Source organism: Clarias gariepinus, chromosome 17 (assembly GCF_024256425.1).
Source record: "Clarias gariepinus isolate MV-2021 ecotype Netherlands chromosome 17, CGAR_prim_01v2, whole genome shotgun sequence".
NCBI classification, from domain to species: domain Eukaryota; kingdom Metazoa; phylum Chordata; class Actinopteri; order Siluriformes; family Clariidae; genus Clarias; species Clarias gariepinus.
This window is the reverse complement of record NC_071116.1, coordinates 457,494-465,000: the sequence shown is the minus strand read 5'-3', so window position 1 is coordinate 465,000 and position 7,507 is coordinate 457,494. Positions and strand designations below refer to the sequence as shown.

The window sequence follows — 7,507 nt, the reverse complement described above, 5'->3', positions numbered from 1 at the left end:
ATGTTTGAAGCTTTACATAACTTTGCTGTTTGATTTTATCAGCACCAGGTTTTAATCTTAACACAGTGGTTTGCGAGATTGTTCTCTAGGGCGGAGCCAAGGCTCGGGAATGAACTCCCTCTTAACATTCGACACTGTAACTCCATCATTGAGTTTAAAACTGCTGCCAAACTCAGATTTTCTCAAAACAACTTTAATGTACCTTTTTATCTAGCTATATTTAGTTAGTCATATACAGTGCATCCGGAAGGTATTTCCAGCGCATCCCTTTTCCACATTTCTATTCTTATTCTAAAATGGAATAAATAATTTTTTTCCTCAGAATTCTACACACAACACCCCATAATGACAACACGAAAAAAGTTTACGTGAGATTTTTGCAAAATTATTAAAAATAAAAACATTGAGAAAGCACATGTACATAAGTATTCACACCCTTTGCCATGAAGCTCAAAATTGGGCTCAGATGCATCCTGTTTCCCCTGATCATCCTGTTCCCCCTGATCATTTTTGAGATGTTTCTGCAGCTTAATTGGAGTCCACTTGTGGTAAGTTCAGTTGATTGGACACGATTTGGAAAGGCACACACCTGTCTATATAAGGTCCCACAGTTGACAGTTAATGTCAGAGCACAAACCAAGCATGAAGTCAAAGGAATTGTCTGTAGACACCCTGTAGCCCTCACCTCAGTAGTGATGAAGTGCTTTGAACGCCTGGTCAGAGACTTCATAATTTCTTTACTACCGGACCCACTGGACCCACTACAGTTGGCTTACCGTCCAAACCGCTCTACGGATGACGCTATCTCTCATCTCCCTCATACATCTCTCACTCACCTGGACACTCGGAGGGGGAATTATGTTAAAATGCTCTTCATCGACTACAGCTTGCATTTAATACCATAATTCCCTCCACACTCACCACCAAGCTGGAGCACCTGGGACTCAGCTCATCTATGTGTCAGTGGATCTCCAACTTCCTAACTGGCAGACCACAGGCAGTAAGGATGGGCGGACATGTCTCAGCCTCCATTACTCTCAGCACTGGAGCCCCCCAGGGTTGTGTTCTGAGCCCCTTGCTGTACTCTCTGTACACCCACGACTGCGTGGCCACTACCAACTCCACCGCCATCATCAAGTTTGATCGAACAACGATGATTCGCCCTACCTAGAGGAGATTTGATATCTGGGGAACTGGTGCCAGAGGAACAATCTCCACCTGAACGTCAGCAAGACAAAGGAGCTGATAGTGGACTTTTGTACAAAGCAGGAGAGGAACTACCAGACCCCCGTCATCAACAGGAGCCCAGTGGAGAGAGTGGACAGCTTCTGATACCTCGGTGTTCACATCACGCAGGACCTGTCATGGTCCTGTCACATCAACACCGTGGTGAAAAAGGCCCGGCAGCATCCTTACCACCTAAGACACTTGAGAGACTTCAGACTGCCTTCCAAGGTGCTCAGGAATTTCTACTCCTGCACCATAGAGAGCATCCTGACAGGAAATATTACGACCTGGTTTGAAAACAGCACCATGCAGGACAGACGAGCTCTACAGAGGGTGGTGCGATCAGCTGAGCACATCATCCGCACCGAGCTCCCTGACCTGCACTCGATCTACAGCACACGGTGCGGGAACAAGGCCAGGAAGATTGTAAAGGACCTCAGCCATCCCAACAATGGACTGTTCTCTCTGTTGCGGTCTGGGAAGCGATTCCGCTCCCTGAAGGCCGCTCCCTGATACGGTCTCTCAACCACAACACAACAAAGGACTAATACCATCTTTTTGTAACTCCACTGCACAAATCACTTTAAATAAGACACTTTACAAAGTCACTTTTTATGCATACTTGAATTCTAAATTTGTTTTTGAGAAATTTCTATTTCTATTTTCTTTTCTATTTTTCTATTTAATATATTGATATTTTGCTTTTTTATAGATATCTTGTTCTTATTTGTACAGTATATTTTACTTTCACTTTGTACAGTACATCGCACTAGTTAATCTTATTTTTCTAACGTATTTCTCTTATTACAGTATATTTTACTTTGTACAGCATATTTTACTAGTTAATTTTATTTTTTAGTATTTCTAGTATTTCTTTCATTCCTATTATTTCTTATGTATAAGCTTTTACTATTTTTTCTTTTAAGGTCACTGGCGGTCGTATAAGCATTTCACTGCATATTGTACTGTGTATGACTGTGTATGTGACAAATAAAAATTGAATTTGAATTATACCTCCGAGACAGGATTGTCTCCAGGCACAGATCTGGTGAAGGTTACAGAAAGATTTCTGCAGGTGGAAGAAGTTCGAAACCACCAGGACTCTTCCTAGAGCTGGCCGGCCATCTAAACTGAGCGATCGGGGGAGTAGGGCCTTAGTCAGGGAGGTGACCAAGAACCCGATGGTCACTCTGTCAGAGCTCCAGAGGTCCTCTGTGGAGAGAGGAGAACCTTCCAGAAGGACAACCATCTCTGCAGCAATCCACCAATCAGGCCTATATGGTAGAGCAGCCAGACGGAAGCCACTCCTTAGTAAAAGGCACATGGCAGCCGTCTGGAGTTTGGCAAAAGGAACCTGAAGGACCTCAGACCAGGAGACACAAAATTCTCAGGTCTGATGAGACTCTCTGACCAATCGACCATATAGGCCTGATCCCCCGCGACCCAGAACAGGATAAAGTGATGTAGACAGAGAGGGATCTTCTGTGTCTAATAATTTATTTCTCTCTCTCTCTCTCTTTCACTCTCTCTCTCTCTCACTCTCGCTCTCTTTCTCTCTCTCTCTCTCACTCTCTCTCTCACTCTCTCTTTCTCTCTCTCTCACTCTCTCTCTCACTCTCTCTCTTTCTCTCTCTCTCTCTCTCTCACTCACTCACTCTCTCTCTCACTCTCTCTCTCGCTCTCTCTCTCTCTCTCACTCACTCTCTCTCTTTCACTCTCTCTCTCTTTCTCTCTCTCTCTCTCTCTCACTCACTCTCTCTCACTCTCTCTCTTTCTCTCTCTTACTCACTCTCTCTCTTTCTCTCACTCACTCTCTCTCACTCTCTCACTCACTCTCTCACTCTCTCTCTTTCTCTCTCTCACTCCCTCTCCCTCTCTCTCTCTCTCTCTCTCTCTGGTGCATGCTGGGAGGTGGTGTGAGAGTAGTGTGTGGAGTGTGGTGTGAGAGCGAATGAGCGTTTTCCAAACTTTTGGAAAACTTTTCTAATACTTTGAGCTTTTCTTTTCTAAAGCACAATATTATTATAAACATCTATAAACAGCAGCGCGCGGCGTTATTTCTTTAACCCGCGGGTGTGTGGAGCTGTTGACTCCCGTGACGGGGTGCAGGGATGGCGGCTCACCCGAGCGGTGCGGTCCGTCCTCTCTCACTCCGTCACGGGGTGCGCTGTGAGGTGAGCGCCGTGGTGTCGGTGGAGCAGGTGTTACTGGCGGTAGGAGAGTGTATCGGCTGTGAGAACATCGTGTCGGCGTCGCGGATGAACAAGCCCGTGGTGGTGTTCGTTAAGGAGAGGGAACTCGTGCATTAGCTGATTGAACACGGAATAAAGGTAAGTGGAGAACTTTATTCCGTTACTCCGCTGGGTGCAACAACAATGAAGGTCACCGTGTCGAACGTCCCTCCTTTTATCCCTGATGAGGATGTAAGGAGCGAATTGTCTCGGTTCGGTAAGATCGTGAGCAGTATGAGAGTGGTGTCTCTGAACTGTAAAAACCTCGCGCTGAAGCATGTCGTGTCCTTCAGGCGTACAGTGCTCATGTTCCTGACTGAGTCACTCATGAGGGGAAGTCATACATGCTGTACGCCAGCACTGGGAACATGAGGTGCTTCGAATGTGGGGACATCGGGCACAAAAAGTTCAGCTGCCCACATAGAGCACAGGGCAGGGAGGAGGCGGGGCCTAGTGGGGTCAGGGCAGTGGGGCAGGATGGAGCGGGCTCCAGTGTGGAGCAGACTGGTGGTGTAGTGGTGCAGGACGGAGGTGTAGTGGTGCAGGACGGAGGTGTAGTGGTGCAGAGTGGAGGTGCTGTGGAGCAGGATGGAGGTGATGTGGTGCAGGATGGAGGTAATGTGGAGCGGGGTGGAGGTAATGTGGAGCGGGGTGGAGGTAATGTGGAGCGGGGTAGAGGTGTGGTGGAGCAGGGTGGAGGTGTGGTGGAGCAGGGTGGAGGTGTGGTGGAGCAGGGTGGAGGTGTTGTGGAGCAGGGTGGCGGTGTAGTGGTGCAGGAAGGAAGTGCAGTGGAGCAGGATGGAGGTGTAGAGGAGCAGAATGAAGGTGAAATGATGCAGGATGGAGGTGCAGTGGTGCAGGAGGAAGACTCAATGGATGAGGACTTTGAAGAAGACAGGTTTTCCGATATATCAGACATCAGTAAGTCACGTTTTGGGGACGATCAACAGCTATACACACTCGATGATATAAATGAATATTTGAAAAAAACGTATAAAAAACCAATCAATATTGAAAAACATTTTACGGATGTTAAAAAATTTATAGCATCAGTCGCAAAATTACAGCGGACTATAGGATATGATCGACTGAGCAAAAAAAAGAGATGGCGCTTAAAAGATCACATAACACGATGGCGGCGGTCTCAAGTAAAACAAAAATGAACATTTCACACTGGGTGCACCCAGACCTTTGTAATACACTTTGTATCTGTCTTTTCTTTTTCTTTCTTTTATCTTTTCTTATGGATAATTTAAAAATAGGGTCTTTAAACATAAATGGTGGCAGAGATAGGAAAAAAAGAGCAGTAGTTGGGGATTTTATAATACAAAAGAACATCGATATTGTTTTCCTACAGGAGACACATAGCGACCAAGCTAATGAGACTGAGTGGGCCATGTGGTGGGAAGGGAAAATATTTTTGAGTCACGGTTCCAACATCAGTAATGGTGTGGCAATACTTTTTAATAAAGCAGTGAGCATGAAAGGGGTGGAAGTAACAGAACTAGTAAAAGGTCGAGTTTTAATGATAAAAGCAGAAATAAAAAAGGAATCTTTTACTTTTTTAAATGTATACGCCCCTAATAGTGGCAGTGAAAGAATCCAATTGTTCAACAGAATTAAAAATATAATACAACAAAGTAAAAAAAAAATCCACAATAGTAATGGGAGGGGACTGGATCTGCACAACAGACTTTACCCTAGACCGAGATAGCGAGGAACCACACCCAAAGTCTGCTGAGGCGCTCGAGGAACTCATCATGCAGAGTGGTCTGGTGGATGTGTGGAGAGAAAAAAACCCAAACACAAGAAAATACACATGGGTCAAGGTTAATAACACAAAGATTACTGCAGCAAGACTGGACAGGTTCTACATCACCAAATCCCACAGAAACAACCTTCACAAGACAGGCATCTTCCCCACTGGTTTTTCTGATCACCATCTGATCAGCATAGAAATAAAAACACCAAACACAAAAAGGCAGAGCACACACTGGCGTTTTAACATAAAGCTTTTACAGGATGACATTTTTTATGAAAATTTTAAAGTTTTATGAAATGAGTGGAAAGACAGAAAAGGGGATTTTAGCAGTTTGGTCTCTTGGTGGGAGGTGGGAAAAAATCAAATAAAAAATTTCTGCAAAATGTACACTGAACACACATCAGAAGCTTTTAAAACCACTATTAAAGAACTTGAGGCAGAAATCACCCAGACAGAACAAAAAGTGATCAGCAAGAACGATGTCAGAATGGGCCATCTCCTGGAAGGAAAAAGAAAAGCTCTAAGCTCTTTCCTCCACGAACAAGCCAAAACAGCCCTGATCAGACATCGCATCTCCTGCATCAAAGACATGGATGCTCCCAGTGCTCCCAGTCTTCTTCAACCTGTCCAGAAACACCAAACCTCAAAATCAGATGGTGTACCTGACACGAGCAGATGGAACGACAACAGCTGACCCAAGCGAGATGAGGAAAATGGCTACAAACTTCTACACCCAGCTCTACAGTGCAGAGCCCTGTGATACATCCTGTAGAGAGGAACTACTCGAGGAGCTTCCAAAACTGTCTCCGGAACAAAGCACCGTGCTGGACGCTGAACTCGAGCTGCAGGAGCTTACTGACGCTGTGCAGCAACTCGCAACGGGACGCTCACCAGGAATAGACGGACTGCCGAGCGAATTTTATAAACATCTCTGGAACGTAATAGGACCTGACCTCTACGAAGTTTTTAAATGTGCTTTTAACAGCGGGAAACTACCAGTGAGCTGCACAAGGGCGGTTCTATCACTGATCCCAAAAAAAGAAGACTTGGGGCAACTGAAGAACTGGAGACCAGTGTCACTACTATGCAGTGACTATAAGATACTTTCAAAGTGCCTGGCGAACAGACTGAAACAATGCATGCACTCAATAATTCACAACAATCAGACATACTGTATACCTCACCGCACCATTACAGACAACCTTTTTCTTATGAGAGACCTAATTGATCTATGCAAAAATACTTCCGGTTATGGCGTGCAGCTGATAAGTCGCGCGAATCGGGCTCGCTGCTGAATACTCGCTTAAACTCCTTTAGAAAGGCTAGAATTCATACAATAAGTGTTTGGAAAATCACTTTTAAGGTTGCCGGGACAAAATGCCACCCAAAACCATCAAACCTGCACAACATTTAAAGCCGTCTGGGCAGATGGGGGAGGAAGGCAAAGTGCTAGCTAGTAAGAAGCTAGCCGAGCCGCAGAGTGAAGATAACGCGGCCACAAACGATGATATCCTACGTGCGGTTCAGTCTTTGAGAGATGATTGTTCGAAACAATTCACTGACACGATGGACGCCATAAACGGCATAAAATCGGAATTACTGTCACAAGCGCAACGAATGGGAGCGGCTGAGGAGAGGATCTCGCAAGCTGAAGAGGACGTATCAGCCCTTCAACACAAAGTAAATAAACTCGAAGAAACAACAGAAGTTCTACGAAACAAGGTGCAGGATCTGGAGGACAGAGGAAGGCGTTCTAATCTGAGACTAATTGGCCTGCCAGAAAAAACCGAAGGATCCAATATGTGTGCCTTCATTGAGAATTTTTTCCCCGCGATTCTGAGAGATGAGTTCGGATCCCCACCTGTCATTGAACGAGCGCACCGCGTAGGACAAGTAAACCCGAACCGCCCGTCAACTCCAAGAGCGATCGTGATAAAGTTCCTGAATTACCAGGACAGGGAGAAGGCTTTGAGAGCGGCTAGGAAAATGAAGGAGTTAAGATATGAAGGGCAACGGATCAGCTTGTTTCCAGATCTATCAGCTGAGACTCGTCAGCGGCAGCGTCAGTTTGACGGAGTAAAGGCACAACTTAGAGGCATGGAAATTCGTTATGGGATGCTTTACCCAGCGCACCTGATAGGCACGCACGCCGGACAGCGTCATGTCTTTAAAACTGTTGCGGAGGATTTTGTTCGGTCAGTACGTACCAATGCTTAAACATTGTAACACAAGTAAGTGTGGACTCATCAGGACTTGAACTCTGTGTTTAGTTATTAAGGATTCACGC

The 7,507-nt window shown here is 45.5% G+C and overlaps 1 protein-coding gene across 3 annotated transcripts in view; it reads left to right on the top strand.

The window, feature by feature from the left end:
- Nucleotides 1–7,507, top strand: part of slc9a6b (solute carrier family 9 member 6b) — a 31,757-nt gene that overhangs the window by 2,925 nt on the left and 21,325 nt on the right. The gene's annotated exons all lie outside the window — the stretch shown is intronic.